At 38.7% G+C, this 17143-nt stretch overlaps 1 protein-coding gene across 2 annotated transcripts in view; it reads right to left on the bottom strand.

Annotated features, from left to right (window-relative positions):
* LOC122808822 (killer cell lectin-like receptor subfamily F member 2) overlaps positions 1 to 16264 on the bottom strand; it is a 1412691-nt gene extending 1396427 nt beyond the window's left edge. For both annotated transcript variants that reach the window (XM_044079894.1, XM_044079895.1), the window contains exon 1: positions 15933 to 16264. The gene's annotated coding sequence lies outside the window, so the exon portion shown is untranslated. The remainder of the gene's footprint in view (positions 1 to 15932) is intronic.
* Between the last annotated feature and the right edge of the window lie 879 nt (positions 16265 to 17143).

The following is a 17143-nucleotide window of genomic DNA, read 5'->3' as shown; positions in this document are numbered from 1 at the left end:
GAAACTACCACCCCATAAGCTTGACTAGCCTGGTCTGCAAAGCTATGGAAAGAATCATTATGGAACTCATAAACAGAGACATAGGGGACCTACAGACGCTTGACCCCACCCAGTTCGGCTTTGTAAAGGGCAGATCCTGCCTTTTAAACCTTGCTGACTTTTTCGAAACAGTCACTAGAGCCATTGATGAGGGCAAAGCAGTCCATACAGCATACCTGGACTTGGCTAAGGCCTTCGACACAATACCCCACTCAGGCATCATAGATAAGCTCTACAGCTTAAATGTAAACCCTTATGTCACTAGATGGGTTGCAAACTGGCTAAAGGACAGAACCCATAAAGTTAAAATCGCTGGAGCAATGTCAGACTCAAAGCCAGTCACAAGTGGTGTCCCACAGGGATCTGTCCTGGGACCCCTCTTGTTCGGCATTTATTTCTCAGATGTTAAAGCAAACATGGGAGGGCTGTGGCTGACAAAGTTCGCAGATGACTGCAAACTAGGTGCCATAGTCAATACACCAGCAGATACACACATCCTACAAAAAGGCCTCACTGAAACGGACAACTGGTGCCGTAGTCACGGCCTTAAACTAAATGCCAAAAAATGTATAGTTATCCCTTTTGGAAAAACAAAGTACCCACAAATTATCACAGACAGCAACCCACCGAGTACGGAAAAAGTAGGGACCCAAGTAGACAGCAACCTCTCATTTGACACCCACGTTGCCAAAGTGGTTAGAAAAATTGCACACCTCATCATGAAGGGTTTCACATCCAGATCCAAGGATGTCATTGTACCCCTATATTCCTCCCTCATCAGACCCATGATTGAGTACAATGCCCCATCTGGTATGTACCTCACCCGGCACTTGCAACAGCTGGAGAGACCACAAAAGTACCTCACCAAAAGGATCAAGGGTCTCCAACATAAGTCTTATTCTGCCAGACTAAAGAAACTTCAGCTCTATTCAGTAGCATACTGCCTGCTCAGAGGTGAACTCTGCCTGACATACAAGGCCATGTCCAATCAGGATCTGATGGACATGCTCCATCTCAAAAAATCCAAATCCATCAGGACCACGAGAGCTAAAGACTTAAATCTCGGCACAAGTATGAATAGGACATGCTGGAGGGATAGATTCATAACCCAGAGGCTTCCCATGCTTTGGAACAGGATCCCAGTTCGTATTAGGCAGAGCCCCTCACTGAATCTCTTCAAGAGAAATCTTGATGAGTGGATGGGAGATCGTAAGTTTACCCCAGGGGTCACGTCTGTGTCACTGCTAGACAGAGGCACAGTAAACTAATTCTATTATACAAGGGGACATTCACTGTGTCACTACTAGACAGAGGCACAGTATTCTAGATTTTATCTGTACATTTTTGTACCATTTCATGGGGTGGCAAAAACCACATCACTATGGCTAGGCTTACAAATGCCCCAGGGCAGATAGCCTAGTACTATACTATGAAACTATATATATATATATATATATATATATATATATATATATATATATATATATATATATATATATATATATATATATATACACACATACATATATACATATATATATATATATATATATATCCACACACATCTACATATACATATATATGTATATAGATACACATACGTACATATATATGCAGAAAAAAACTTCAAAAACAAAATCATCCCCAAGGGGGGGGGGGTGCTACAGGATGCAAACACTGGAGACAGGAGCTGATTGCTGAGTGCTTTCGTTCAGTTTTATTACTACGAACTTCTTCACAGTGATACATTACATTAAAATACTTTACTTGTTTAAATAGTACTGAGAATGCACACAATTCAAACGAAGTGTAGAATACTGTATTCTACACCTCGTTTGAACAGTGTTGTATTGTCCTCTTCTTGCATTGATGTATTCTACACCTCGTTTGAAATGTTTTTTATTTATATGTATATATGTATATATATATATATATATATATATATATATATATATATATATATATAAATAACACATACACACACACTATATATATATTTTATACACACACAAATATATATCTCCTGCCTTGTTGATCAAATTATATATAATCTATCGCCTACCCCATTTCCATTCTTAACAATAGAACCATCAGTGAAGGACACATCCCTACATTATGGAAGGTCTCCCATATTATCCCCCTTCATAAGAGAAGTAACTCTACTGAACTCTCCAATTTCCGTCCCATTGCCCTACTGTCTCCCCTAGCAAAGATCACGGAAAAATGCATCCATAGACAATTGCTAGACCACCTAATCCAAAAGGTGCCTCACAACAGCAGGGGCCATTTTGAAACCTTCTTTCCCCTTCATGCTGCTGAGCATCTGAGCATCTGCTGCTCTGTGCAAGGTAAACTTTTGATTCTTTGGCATTAACTGTTTTGTGATGTCTTTTCTGATGCCTTAACTGCTTTAAATCTTACAGTATTTAGTGATTATTCTGTTGCTTTATCTGCTTTAGGTCATATAGTATTTTGTGATTATATTGAGATGAACATTGCTTGCATATGCAGTGTACTTTTTCTCGTGACTCTAGTTTTGTAAATATTTAAAGTCTATTTTCTCAGTCGCAAGGAGCTCCAGCACCTTATGATCACGGGTAGCTTAGCATTTGAATTGTACTCATATTATTTCTTGTTTTTTAATGAAAGAAAACTGTAAATGTGAATATTTACCAACTAAGTCTCTTGTTGCAAGGAGCAACAGGCACCTTAACTTCACATTTAAATTTATCTATAGTATTTTCACTGTAATTTCTTGGTGTAGCACTAAAGTAAAAGGAAGAACTATTGCCTGAAAGTGTACCACTTGTTGTTGTCCCCAGTATCCTGGATTTCTGTTTTCCTGCTTTGTGAATTATTGCCTTGTGTACGTCTACACTGTGCTGTTAACTACTGTTGTTCTGCATTACTTTATGCATGGGTGTAAACACTGCTGTGTTCTTAGCTAGCTATCTGTGCAAGACACTCATACAATGGAAATTAATGCTAGGTATACTGTCTCTGCCTACCTGTATTAATTTTTTTCTCTCTACCCATGGTATTTTTGCCTCTCGCTCTTTTCCTGAATTACTTGCTCATAACTAATCTCCCTCCTCCCTGTTTTTATAACCCTAGTGGATTTTTCCCTGCGGTTTTCCCCTGGCCACAGTACAGGCAGCACAGGTTTGAGGACATTAACAGATACCCTGCAACTCTAACTATCTGTCCAGAAGCCACCATTTTAAGCTTAATACCACTGCAGTATGTGTCCCAGTAAATAACTACTACAAAAGCTAACATTTTAATTAATGCTAGACTTTATAAGCACAACAAGAATTTAGTGGGGTTTTTTTTGCTAGTCACTACGAAAAGCAGACACCAGCAGCTCCTATCCTTTCTCTTTGGTTACCCACTATCCTCATACTGTTTGTGTATATTCTCCTGTTCTGCACTTTACCCTTCCCTGAATTCATTTCTAGCCTCATTCATAATTGCCTTTCCTAGTGCAGCTGCCCTATTTTACTGTCTTCAGACTCTTACATATTAATGTTTTTTTTTTGTATGTTTTGCCCTGCTTTTAGCTGCTAGTAATACCTCTCTCTCCCCCTGCAAAACCCCTCTGTATTGTAGCTTATTTTAACCATACAGCACTGGGTCTCCAAGTAAATCTACTTGTGTAGCTTGAGGCCAGTGTCCTTTTGTAAGCTTATTTCTGCTCATATTTTATTTCTTTTTATTTTATTTCTGGTGACTATACCTTTAGAAACTTTATATCCTTGTCTCTCAAGCTAGTTTTTCACTATCTTTTCTGATTGTTTCTAGGACTACATCTTGACCAGGGTGCTAGCCCCGCTCCATTTGCCCTCGCTATGCTTGGGTTCACTTTGCTCCCCTACCCTACCCCCATTCCCACCCACCCCATTACAATTACCTTTATACCTAACTATCCCTCCCCTTACTGTCCCACTAGCCACTACAATTCCACTTCCTGCCTATTGCCACAACTATCTTACTAATCTGTCAATCTTGTCAACACCACTTCATCTATACCACTGTCTCTCTACCTACTCTATCTGACCACATTTTATTCCAACATGTATTATTTTCTAATATCTTCTACACTGCTCCTTATTCTCTATCTCCACCTCTTACCACTCCAATCTCTCTGACCCACTCCTATGCTCATCAGCTTCTCACTCATGCAACATATATCCAACTACTTCATCTTTTACTATCTCCCTTAATCTCTTTACTACCTCTATCTCAAGTCTATATTAACTATCCATAATAAAGGTTTTTAAACCTTCCCACAAAGCTAAGTCAAAACTATACAAACTCCATCTAGCATCTACTACACACTCTCTCCTCACTAAAAACCTACTTTGTTATGGAGATATCCAAATACTTAACTATTTACTCATTGAATATTCAGAGTCTTGCAAATAAAGTCACTGAGCTGCACTCATGGATAGCTCTCAATACCCCTCAAATCCTCTCCCTATCCGAAACCTGGCTCAAGCCACACATCTCAAATAGTGAAATACTCCCACCAGGTTATAATATCTTCCGATCTGATAGACCTGTAAAAAAAGGTGGTGGCGTGGCCATCTTCTAACATTCTTAACCTCTCACCATACCTTTCCTCAATTCCTGACTTCCTCCCAGCTGAAATCATCATCCTTAACTGCCATCTGAATCCCCACAAAAAACTTGCAATTGCCTCTACCTTCCTCCTGGTAACAATCTGCCCATTCTTGAAAACATCCTATCCTGGTTCTCCCACAACGTACCATATGAGACACATGAGACACTTATCCTTAGTGATGTCAACCTTGATTGGTCCAAACTCACAACTGACTCCCCCCAACTCAGTATCCACCTACACAGCTTCCACCAACTTATAACATCTCCCACTCATTTCCATTAAAATTCCTCTTCCAGCTCCATCGTAGACTGGATCCTTACCAATTCCCTCCACCAATACCACAATCCCACCACCTTACCTGACTCCCTCAGTGATCATCTCCCTACCACCATCTTAAGACACTACTCCCATATTCCTAAACCCCACCTTATCAAAGACTGTCGAAAACTATTGACTTTCAATTTATCCCAATTTAACTCCATTCTCCACAACATAGATTGATCCATTCTAAAACATATCCCCCTAAACGATGCTGTAAGCACTTTCAATAGCATCTTCATGAATACTCTAAACTCCTTAGCTGCCTCTAGGAACATCAGAGTAAAAATCTAACCATGCTCCCTGGCTCTCCAAAGAGACTAGGTCCCTTATGAAACAAAGAGATCATGCTTGGAAAACATGGACTAAAACTAAACAACCACCTTTTCTTCACAAATACAGGCAACTGAGGAACCATGCAAAAAATACAACTAATGACAAAAAGTTATACTATAGCTCTGCTCAGCTAAACAACAAATGCAATCCTCAAAGATTTTGGTCAACTCTTAACAACATCCTCCATCATGGAAAGCCCTCTAATCCCTCCCCATACCCTAACTCTTCCTCTCAGGAAACAGCTACCCTCCTGAATAAAACACTTATCTCTTCCATCCAAAATCTGGTAACCTCTAAGCCAAACTCTACTTCGACACCCACCTCTCTAAGTCCCACTAACACAACGCCAGTTCCCATTACTTACATCAAATCTCTACTACTCAAACTAAAACCTTGCTCTCCTTCCACTGACAATCTATCTCCTACATTCCTCAAACTTGCTGCTGACTCAATTGCCTATCCTGTATCTATAATAATTAATCTATCTATTCTGGAATCAAATGTCCCCACCCTTTGGAAATCTTTCTTCACTATCCCTCTTCATAAACGTAGAAACTACACTGACCCCTCAAACTACTGACCCATTGCCATTCTGTCCCCCCTCTCCAAGATATTAGAAAAATTTATTCACTCACAGCTTCTCAATCACCTCCTCACACACCACTTACTTACCCCTACCCAACATGGATTTCGTCCTCACCACAGCACCACCACTGCCCTCCTCTCCATCACTCATGTCATTGCAGAGGCCCTAGACAACAATAAACTCATTTCCTGACTCTTCCTAGATCTCTCCAAAGCCTTCGATACTGTCTCTCATCCTCTACTACTATCCAAACTCGCAAATCTCCACCTATCCCCCTCCGCACTTGCCTGGCTTAATAGTTGCCTATCCGGCAGGGAACAATCTGTCAAATGGCTCTCATCCTCCTCACCTTTCCTTCCCATCTCCATTGGTGTTCCCGAAGGCTCCATCTTGGGACCCCTTTTAACATCTTCACCAATGATCTTTACACCTCATGCAAAGAATCCTCCCTTATTCAGTATGCCGATGACTCCACACATATCCATCTCAAAAAACATTCCTGAACTACACTCCCTGACCCAACAGGCCCTACTATCCACTGAACAATGGCTCTCTCACAACCTATTGATCCTAAATCCCAAAAAGACCAAACTCCTACTTTTCCTTCCCTGTTCTCTCTCATTACAAAACCTTTTTTATTACATCTTCTAACAATACAAATATCCAACCTGACACTAACACAAAACTCCTAGGGGTCATTATCAACAACGAACTCAAGTTCAACCTACACATACTCCAATGTATAAAAAAAACACAAACCAGAAACTAGGTCTGCTATATCGGAACAAAAAATTCCTAACCCCTGAATCTAGACTTACCCTGGGCCAGGCACTACTCCGCCCCTCCCTCTTATATGCCACCCCAGTTCTTAACAATATCCAGGCCTCCACTCTAAACAAACTTCAACAGACTTACCATAAAATAGCCAGATTCATTACTAACAACAGACTTACCATAAAATAGCCAGATTCATTACCAACTCCCCATACAACTCACACCACTGCATTTCTTTAAACTCTCTTCAATGGCTTGAACTTCCCCAGTTTCTGCTATCTTATCAATTTCATATGCTACACTATTCTTTATAAACCCTCCTTCTGTCCATCTCTATCTTCCTTAGTCTCCATCTACAACCCATCCCGGACCCTCCATACTTCTAACCAACAATTATTTCGATATCTACCACCCAAAAAGGTCAGTAGGCAAACTACTCTACAAACACTCCCTTGCCCATGCTTAGAACAAACTTCCCCTTGACTTACGTTCAATCTCCCACACCTCACACTTTAAAAATGAACTAAAAGCTTATTTTCTCAATTCCAGAACCTACCCTTGCCAAGACCCTACCTAGTCTTCCTTCCCTTTATGTACCCTCAAAAGGACCATACTTAGTACCTCATTACACCTCTCTCTCCAATGTGTCTATTATGCATTTGCACAATTCTATACAAAAAAAAATATTCATTGTTGACCTATTGAACTATATCAATGTAAAATTGTTACTTAACTTCTTTTTAATGCAACCTTAACTTTATGCATGTATCCCAACATATGTGAATCGTTTTGCTATAACTGGTATTATATCAATACTGTTTAAAATTGCACTTGTTTTAAAATGTATTACTGGAGCTTTTCTCCTCGGGTCTCCACTGAAAATGGGCAACAAGCCCAGTTGGACAAACCCGGTTAACAAATGTCAATAAATATATATATATATATATATATATATATATATAGATAGATATACACACACACATACACACAATATATTATATATAGATACACACAATATATATATATATATATATATATATATATATATATATATATATATATATATATATACACACACACACACACACATATACATACACTATATATATATATATATATATATATATATATATATATATATACACACATATATATTATATATATATATATATATATATATATATATATATATATATATATATTTATTTTAAGTTTGTTTACCAGGATAATCCATTGGACCGAATGAGCCCATTTTCAATGGAGTCCTGGGGAGAAAAGCTCCAAAGATACAATGTCAAAAAACAAAATGTCAAAAATACAAATAAGAATAAAGTCAATTATAATAAGTAGAAAATAACATCTAATTTAAAGTAAAATATAATAGGTAGAACATAACATCTACTGATTAAGTATCACAGTAGTATATGTAAGCACAGGAAATGCAACAGAACTGCAATACAAGAACAACAAATAAGTTTACAATTTTTAATTTCTATATTCAATAGTAAATGTAAGGAAAGAAAGTATTAGTTAAGAATATTAGTTAGTAGGTATGTGCAGATAGCAGTTACATAAGTGGTTGGCTATAGTAGGAGTGTTCCTATAGAAGGGAAGGGATTATAGAATAAGGAGTGTGAAGTAGCTGGAGGAATTTATGTAGGGTGGGTACAGGAGCATTCCCAGTGAGAAGATAGGTGTGAATGGAGGAGAGATTTGAAGATAGGAAGGCTGCTGGTAGTACGGATATGTGATGGGAGGGAGTTCCAGAGGCGGGCCAGGGCAAAGGAAAGTAAGAGTTTGCCTGCTGGACGGTTAGGTTTATGGAGTTCAAGTAGGTTCTGAGTGTTGGTTCTAAGGGGTCTATTAGGATGGTGTATGGTGAAGGCTGAGGAGAGAGAGGGGCAAAGTGAGGGCTTAAAGATGAGCTTATGAGCTTGAGTTAGTTGAGTGAAAGAAAGATAGTTTGGGAGCTCTAGCCAATTCAGTTTGTGGAGGGCAGTACAGTGGTGAGAGGAGGATCTATGGCCAGAGGCGAATTTAGCGATTTTGTTGTAGCAGGAAGAAAGTTTTGTTTTGGTAGAGGATTTAAGGTTGGTTAGTAGTGGGGCACCATATAGTAGAGAGGGGATGAGGTATGTGGTAGATAGGAGGAATCTGGTAGAAGGGGAGAGGAAGCGTGAGTGCCGGTAGAACATACCAAGTTTTGATGTGTTTTTAATGTTTGTATGTATATGGGAATCAAATGTGAGCTGATTATCAATGAGAGTTCCTAGCAGTTTGACATTGGAAACAATTTCTAGGGATGTATTATTTTGACTGGTTATGAGGAAAGAGTTTTTGTCAATAGTTATGCTTTTTGATGGTGTGAATAGAATCAGTTTGGTTTTAGATGGATTTAGAGCAAGATGATTATCATGCATCCACTTTTCAGTGGTTGTGAAGGCATCCTGAGTTATTTTTTTGAGTGAGGGAATACAGTTTGCAGCACAGATGATGGTAGAGTCGTCAGCGTATTGGACTATTTTAGCATTTGGGATATTGTAGTGATAGTCATTAATGAAAATATTGAATAATAGTGGACCTAATATGGAGCCTTGAGGTACACCAGTGACAGTGTTGAGGTAAGAGGAGGTGGATTTCTTCCATTTAACAGATTGCTGCCGATTGGAGAGGTAACTAGAAAACCAACTAATGCAAGAGGGGAAAGATGTAGGTTAGAGAGTTTGTTGAGTAGCAGGGAGTGGGAGATGGTGTCAAGGCTTTAGAAAGGTCTAGGAGGAGAGTAGAGACAATATAGTTGGAGTCTCTGGCTTTATTTACAGTTTCAAGGAAGGAGAGAAGAGCAGTAGTAGTGCTATGACCGGGTGAAATCCATGTTGTGTTGGAGTTAATAGGTGATTATTGGTGAGGTAAGGTAGCAGTTGTATGTGTATGCACTTTTCTAGTAGTTTAGAGATGGGGATAAGATGGCAATTGGTCTGAAGTTGGAAATGGCATTGTCGTTACCTCCTTTGTGGAGGGAATGATGTAAGCTTTTTCCAGATTTGGGGTACATAACTTTCTTGGATGGATCGATTTAAAAGTATGCAAATTGGGTAGGCTATGGATTCAGTAGCTGTCTTTAGGAAGAAGGAAGGGATATTGTCGGGAGCGTTAGAGCAAGGTTTTAATTTAAGAAGCAATTTTTTTATAGTACACATGGGTATAGGTTTGGGGGAGAAGAGAGGGTGGTCAGAGGATGAGTGTTCAAGATTGGAAGTGGAAGTAGGAGTCGTAGCTGGAGTCGAGTTATTAGAAAATGAGGATGTTAATTTAGATATGGAATCAATAAAGAAGCTATTAAATTGGGAGGCGAGATTGGTATCACTAATATTTTCATCTGGTTGTGGGTTTTCCTTTTTGCCAGGGTTGAAGAGGGAGGAGATACTATTCCAGAACTTTTTTGGGTTAGTCTTATGATTATTTTGGAGGGTAATATAGTAGGATCTGCGGTCAGAATTGATAAGTTTTTTGACTCTGTTGCGGAGTGTTTTGTATTCATTTAGGGAGGCTGGGTTTTTGTCTTTATAGTAGCTTTTTAAGGCTTTATTGCGAAGGCGCATGGTAGATAAGGTATCTTTTTTTAACCATGGGAGAGTTTTGTTCTTGATTCTTTTTATTCTAAGTGGAGCTAAGGAGTCGAGGAGGTTTAGAAATGATATATTAAAATAGGTGGCTTCATCTAGCTGTAGTGTATGTAGGGGACTCCAATTGCATTGTTTCAATAATTCAGAGGAGGTGTTTTGGTTGAAATTCTTTAAGGAGCACAGAGATGGTGGTATGAGAAAGCTGTAGGGAGGTAGAGTGACGGTGAGCAAAGGTGGGAAAGTGGTCACTGAGAGGGTCAGGGAGTGTACCACTACTTGAGAATAGGTGAGGGTGTGATACCAGAATCCAGTCTAGGGTGCTTCCACAAGAATAGTCTTTGGAAGGTCTGGTTATTGACTCAATTAACTGGTGAAAGTTATAAAGGTTGATATTTTGAGGATTTGTTGGGCATTGGATAGAGGACCAGTTAATGTTAACATCGCCGAGAATGATAACTTCATTGGTAATGTTGGTGGAGAGCCAAGAGAGGATGTCCTCAAGAGTAGCTATGTTATCACCAGGAGGGATGTAGAGGGAGGCTAAGCATATTGTTTTATGCTTGTTAAGATGGAGTAGTGTAAGTAGTAGTTCGGCATTGGCAAATTGGGGAACTGGTTTAGTATAAGAAGTAACTGAGAAAGAGGAGCCATAGAGAAGGGCTACACCTCCTCCTTTTTTGTGTGTTCTATCTTTCCTGATGATATTAAAATTGGGGGGGGGTTATTTCTGAGTCTTTTATACAGGGTCGTAGCCATGTTTCAGATATTGATAAGTATGTCTGGGTTATTGAGGAGAAGCCAGGCATGGAGGTTAGGGATTTTGTTACAAATACTTTGGGCATTTAATGCTGAGAAGGTAATGGTTTTTGTGGATGAAGGTGTGTAAGTAGAGGAATTTGGGGGGGTGTTTGTTGAGGAATTTGAAGGAGATGGACCGGGGTTAGGGTGTATATCACCTGACAATAGAGTGGTTATGACCTGGTGAATACAAAGATAAAGGTAGTTGGAGAGTTTGGTATATGGTTTTAGGGTTGTGTAGTTATCTAGAGTAGTGCAGGAAGCACAAGGATTAATATTTTTGTAGGTGGATACAAGTTTAAAATGGAAGAGTAGTGAGGGGTTGCAGGGGTATAGATGAGGGCTTATGAGGGTGGAAGAGTGTATGAATTGTTTTGGGAATGGGCTAGTTATGTGATAGTGAGGGGAGTGAGTGGGATGGTGAGGGGAGTGAGTGGAATGAAAAGGTTTGGTGATGTAGGAAAGATAGGTTAGGCTTAGTAGTAGTAGTAGATGGATAATAGCTGAGGAAGGTTTGGTTAACATGGTTATTAGTTTTATGTAGGTATGGAAGGGAGTTATTAGTATGAATGGAGTTTAGTTAGTGTGGGAGTGGTTTGGTTATGTAAATTGATGGGTGGGTTAGAGGTGGAGACAGGAAGTGAAGTGTGTAATTGGAGTGGGAGGGGTTTGAGGAGGTATAAATGTAGAGATAGTGGGGGTGGGTGGGAATTGGGGGCAGGGTAGGGGAGCGGAGTGAGCCCGTAGGGCGAACGGAGCGGGAAGAGCCAGAAGAGGACTAGGACGAGACTATGGAAAACAATCAGTAAGGATAGGAGAGAGAGACACAGGTAAGAAACCTAAGGTGAGTGGACACTAGGGAAGAGACAGGGAGGTGAGTCAAGGGTGGAAGTACAATATAGGATACTCAAGGTATAGAAGTAGTTACTAGTCAAATGTAGCTTTGTTTTAAGTTTACATTTATTTCTGTCGTTTTAAGTAAAGAACCTATCAGATAGAGGACACAGTTAGTTAATGGGAAGGTGCTGCCATCTACTGGCCAAATGGGTAATAACAGATAGATAAAAGCACTATTTGGTGAGGAAGAAAGGGAAAAGACAATGTGGCCAAGGGCACACACACACACAATATATATTTATATTTGTAACGGTGCACACACTTCCCCAGCAGTTGCCCTGAAAATCCACAAACTTTTTCATACCCTTCCTCTATTTTATACAGCAGGTACAACCACATTTCTGTATCATTTAATTTTAATTCTCCTGCCTTGTTGATCATGTCTTTCTATTTTGTGCCCGTCTAGATGTCAAACACTGTATCTAGTACTGCAGCTCTTTTGCCTCCCTGTCCCCAAGTTCATATTGCCTCACTATTTTGTCATCTTTATTTCATATTTTTAAGCTAATTACAGCTGTCCTCTGTCTTTGGCAAATGGTCCTCCAGGTAAATGAAATATACAGAGAACTTTACTAGTTAACAGAGACATAAAATCCGTTTGCAGAGTATTTACAACAGAAAGGAACACGTTCCTCAAGTTCGGTTATTAGAAATGACATTAAAAAAACTCAAGCTTCATGTTAAAGGTGGTTTGTGCTAATCTGATGCAAACTTCTCCATGATGCTTTCTATGGATTTTTTGTTAAACTGAGAGATTGTATTTAAAATTTCTGGTTGTTTAAAAATCGCTTGCAGATTAGACTACTGAGTTGCTGCGTGGGCAGGTAGTACTATAAGCAGTAGTAGGACATATACACACATACAGACACACACACATATATATATATATATATATATATATATATATATATATATATATATATATATATATATAGATATACACACATATACACACACATACATATACACACAATGTGTATTATGCATACAACACACACTATACATATGTATACACACTACATATTTTATACAATACGTATGTTATATGGTACATATATATGTATATATGAACACACTATATATACATACACACACGTGTGTATGCATATACACGTATGTATAAATCATGTGCGTGTGCGTGTGTGTGTGTGAGAGAGAGAGAGAGAGAGAGAATGAATGAATAAATAAATAAAATATTATACATTCAAGGGTGGCCCCTCAGCTGCAGAACTACAAACTAAAAGGAAGGAGAAAAAAAAAGATGTAGCAGTGTACACTGGAAAGTAGTACTGTCATTAACTCAGACAGAAAAGTGTGCACACAGCTAGGGGCATTAACAGTATGCATTATACTGCGCTTACAGTGAAATACATTAAGTAACATTAGAAAACGTGCAATGAAAATGTCACTGACTCCACATACTAAACCAACAGTAAGGAAATGTAGAAGGTAACATCAGTGGCCCGTCTGAGAGGTAACAAGATTGACAACTTCATCATTATATAAATGATCTGTCTGGAGTAAGACTTTTTGGTGGATAACAAGCATTTGCTTGCACCCATTATAGTTGAGAGTAGCCAATATGAATTCTAGCAAAAAGCAGATAAGCATTTTGTAACACTACTTACTGTGAAAGTGCTATTCAGATGACATGAACAACAGAGATGAGGGAACACTTTTACCGGCACACTAAGCAGACAGATCTGTCTGATGTCTATTGTAATGCATAGGTGACTGAAGCAAGCCTTGCAGGGCATGAAATGTGATATTGTGGCTTACTGAGGGAGGAAAAATGGGAGGAGTAACTTGAGAAGGAACTGAAACACATAAAAGCATCTCCCAAAAAGTCTGTTATCTCAGCAATAAGTTGATATTTCTGGGTGCTTTTTTCATAGTATGTTTAACACATCAGTAGGAAAAAACATTTGTAACAACCACTGCAGAACACTAAGTGATACTAGTACTGAGGCCTCTCAGAATTAGCACCGCTTCTCTGTTCTTCCATTCTAAGTGAATGGAACCGAGATATGACAGTCCAGCCATGGGTATTACAATCTCAGCAACTATGCACTATGGGTAAAATTTTGCTTTAAAAGAAAGCAAGCTCTAACCAAGATGTCTGTAATTCTGTATCCCTCTAGGGGCAAACGAGAAAATTAGTAGTGACTGTTAACCTGTATTCATCATAAAGTAGTAATGTGTAGAAATTCAAAAATATATATAAAAAAATTGTTTTTCATTTTTTTTTCCTGTAGTGGTCCTTTAAGAATGGTGGCACATCCCTCGTAACAGATTTTTTTTTTGTTTGTTTTACATAATCCAGGTAATTGTACATGTAATAAATGGTATATGTAATAAAAACATTTCCAGTACACAATAGCTTACACTGAACTTTTTATTATATGTGAATTCCCCCTCCCCAACTTTTATTATATGTGAATGCCCCCCCAAAAAAAAAATCTTACTGTATAGAATTCTATTAACTTAAAGTTTTTTTTTTTCAGTATTTCTGCCCCCATCCATTACTTTTAACTTTCTCCAAAAATCCTGAACAAAGAAGTTGAGATATATGGTGTATGTTCTTTTTCAGTTGTTTTTGTTGGGGAGCTAGCTCTCAACCCTCCACATCCAGAATGAGGAACACTGGCCCTCAATGTGGAACAAATGCTAGCACCTTGCTAACAACTTTAACCAGGAAAATCATAAGATAGTTAAAATATGCTGGTTGTACTTATAAACGGATCTTTTAATGAATGAATACGACTCATTTCATTTAACATGAATACCAGTTAATGTGTAACAGCCCCTTTCAATGTGGAACTTTGAGGGGCATTAACTTTTTAAGACCCAAATGAAGTAATTCCTTGTAATAAGGTACACTTTAGAGGCATGCCACTCTATTGTCCAGACTTTTGTAGAACGTCCAGCTTTCTGTCACATTTGGTCTGTCCCTTATAAAAATTGTCGTTTTCTGGCAAAACAACAAGGAATAAAATCACTAAACAATGACGACATACATTTGAGTTGCACACTTCATGCCCTTCAGAAAATGCATGTTAAACACAAATCCTATTATTCTATCAACCTAAGCTTATACGCGTAATATGTCCCTTTTTGGGGCCTTTGTCCTCCCATTAGTTTAGACTCGGTCCAGATTTCTTGCGTTAAGACATGGAAAAGTATGCATGGAAGTGCTGTGGCCACCAAAACACATGATCGTAAGATGAGGGGCTTGAGAAGTCTGATATTTGTTTCATTTATCCCATCTATAATGTCAGTAACAGTATCTTTTATTTATCAAAGGTTCGCTTCACTACAGTTATCATGTATTTCCTCAAGTCTACCAAATACTGTCTTTAATGCCTTAACTAGAAAAAGGAGTACTAACAAAAACAAGTCCCAAATTCTAATCATCTTATGCTATTAATAAATTTTACAAAGACCGCGTCTGATTGTTTATAAACATTACAAAGACACCAACGTAGCGCCAGTTAATGAAATACATTTCAAAGCAGTAATGCACTAAACGGGGAAAAGTTAACTTGTTAGCACGGTCAGTCATGTGGAAACATCCTGAAGTATTTTTGCAGTTGTACGCAGGATGGATGCTGTGTGCGTGACCGACAGCTCGCTCACAATGACAAATGATAAACCGCACCGGCCAGGAAGGAATTAATCTCCACATCACACTACTACAAATAAAGTAGGGGTCTCATGTGCGCAATTAATCTTCAATCACCTTCTGCAGCAGCATCTCTCTTTACCAGATGCAATACTGCGCCCCCACCCCAACACGCACCCTTCCGCGAAACAAAACAAGGGTTTGCCTTCTAGTCAAAAAGTCAAACGCAGAATTAAGAGTATTAGCTAGGCTGGTACTCATTACTATACATGCCAATACATGGGAAATAAAACTGTAAGAACGTCTACTCACCTGTTAAAAGTATCAAACCTTGTCCAAACTCCGAGTACTTCCGGCGTAGAGCGTTACTAAAATTCTCACATCTCACGTTCTAAAGCTACAGACTACAAAAACTATTACTCACCCCCGTAGTAAAACCAAGAGCATGCGCGTTGTTATTCCTGAATCTCTTAATTGCTTAGTAAACGGACGTGCGTCTGTGTCTTACACACCCGTGTCATTTGGTGCAGTATCACTTTACTTAGACGGGTCATGACTTCTGAAAGATAATACCCAACATATGCCGTTGTACATGCATTTGTGTGGAATAAACTAACGCATAAGGATCATCTAGTTGGTACCAGACCCGCTAAACTCTAACAAGTTCCTGTTTCAAAAAAACTAGTGTCTATAAGTAACACAGCAGCTATCGACAGTATAACCTGGATAGCAAGGTCAAACATCAGCAGAGTCAAATATGCAATATGTAACTCGAAACGAAAAAAAACGCTTCCAGTACCGTAATTTAGTTGGTTGGACAAGTCGAAACTGAAAGCAGCAGCAAAACCTTAATTTGATAGTATAGGTACTGCATATCAAATTAAAATGTAACTGTTACGGGGGGGGGGGGGGGGGGAGACAACTACTCATGATTCACTCATCATAGCTCTCAAACGTTCTCCTCCAGAATTAGAGTCACGGCAAACAAAACGGGAAAAATAACAAAATTACGAACATTTTTAAGATGTGAACTAACATGTATTTTTCATAAAAGATGTCTGCAGCTGTAATTCTTATCAGTACATTTTATTTTATTTTACATTTGTTGACCGGGAGTGTCCAACTGGATACAAGTCCATTTTCAGTGGAGGTGGAGGCTCGGGGAGAAAAGCTCCAAGAGTACAATTTATTACAGGCAAAAAAGTAAAGACATGACATAGTCATACATTATTTCTTAGTAGCTAGGGTACATTCATTTGTTACTATATACTATTTGCTTTTGAACATATCACAAAGCATGACAATCTTGGAATAGTATGTTTTCAAGAGAATTAAAAGAGAAGTTGAAAAGATCCATGAGAGTAGATTATTCTGGATATAGATGAGAAGGGGGGCATCATTATGATGCGAGATTTGAATTACGAGCTAGGATATGTATACTTGGCACTATGGGTATTAGGTTTAGACGACAGTGAAAAGAATAACATTCCTGTTGTAGTACACCAACCACTAGACAGTCTGTA

Source organism: Protopterus annectens, chromosome 8.part0 (genome assembly GCF_019279795.1).
Source record: "Protopterus annectens isolate FY-2018-M chromosome 8.part0, PAN1.0, whole genome shotgun sequence".
NCBI classification, from domain to species: Eukaryota; Metazoa; Chordata; order Ceratodontiformes; family Protopteridae; genus Protopterus; species Protopterus annectens.
The sequence above is the reverse complement of the archived record's forward strand: the minus strand, read 5'-3'. Positions and strand labels throughout refer to the sequence as shown.